The 1086-nt window shown below is 54.8% G+C and overlaps 1 pseudogene; it reads left to right on the top strand.

Moving 5' to 3' along the window:
* Positions 1–1086, top strand: part of LOC101628688 — a 10008-nt pseudogene that overhangs the window by 4542 nt on the left and 4380 nt on the right.

Here is a 1086-nt window from a genome sequence, read left to right as displayed (position 1 = left end):
CTGTCCCTCGGGTCTAGCACAACTCTCAGCTCAGAGAAGCTTCCTCCTTTGTCCAAGAAAAGCCTTGTTTTTTGGTCTGATGAAACAGTGATCATAATAACTGTCATAAAACGGAAAATAAAGTCAGAAACTTGTGGAAGAACATGTTTAATTAAATCATGAAAGTTTCTCAAAGCAGCCATCCCATTAAAACAGTTTATATTCATCTTTTTAAAACCTGGCTTAGAAAGTGAGGAAACCCATGTGAATATTTAGAGACTGGCCGAGCCAGCCCAGCAGAGGCCTCTGTGCCGTGTGCAGGGTCCATGTCTCCTGCCCCCACAGGACAAATGGCAACAACAGCTCAGTGACCAGAACCCACTTGACATCTTCGAGCCCGTCTCCTTGATGACCCTGGACTCCCTCATGAAGTGCGCCTTCAGCCACCAGGGCAGCGAGCAGTCGGACAGGTCAGTGCGAATCCTCCAACGTGGCCTTATTCTCACTGACTGGTGTGGCCTCCGCTGCCAGGCAGGCAGTTCAGGCTACGGGGGTCCAGTGGGCAGAAAACGAGACCCTGATGCTTGGGACACAGCAGGGGAAACTCCAGCCCAGCCCAGCACCCAGCACAGGGAGAAGCTCCTTCTACATGTGAGGTCCAGGGTGGCAAAGCTGGACACAGAAATGACATGTGTCTTTGTCACTGGCCCCATTGGCTGAGGAGACCCCCTGCAGAGCCCACCCACCTCCAAGTGAGGGCGCTTCTCTCCAGTGTCTTCTGCCTCCTCCCCTCAGGAGCTCCCAGCCCTACCTCCAGGCCATTGACAACCTAAAGAACCTGTTCTTTTCCCGAGCGAAGAATGTCTTCTACCAGAATGACACCGTCTATGGCATGACCCCTGAAGGCCGCAGGAACCACCAGGCCTGCGAGGTGGCCCATGAGCACACAGGTTGGTTCGAGCTCCTGGGCTGCTCCCCTCCCTCATCAGGCTCATCAGAGGGCCTGGCCCTGACCCTTCACCAGGACCTACCTGATGCCCCTTAGTATGCCAGTGCTGGGTACACTCCTGGTGCATGGGCGGGGCTGAGATGGCAGGTGGCAGGCTC

The sequence above is a fragment of the Condylura cristata genome, unplaced genomic scaffold, assembly GCF_000260355.1.
Source record: "Condylura cristata isolate star-nosed mole 26May11 unplaced genomic scaffold, ConCri1.0 scaffold00008, whole genome shotgun sequence".
In the NCBI taxonomy this organism is placed as follows: domain Eukaryota; kingdom Metazoa; phylum Chordata; class Mammalia; order Eulipotyphla; family Talpidae; genus Condylura; species Condylura cristata.
This window is presented reverse-complemented; position numbering and strand designations above follow the sequence as displayed.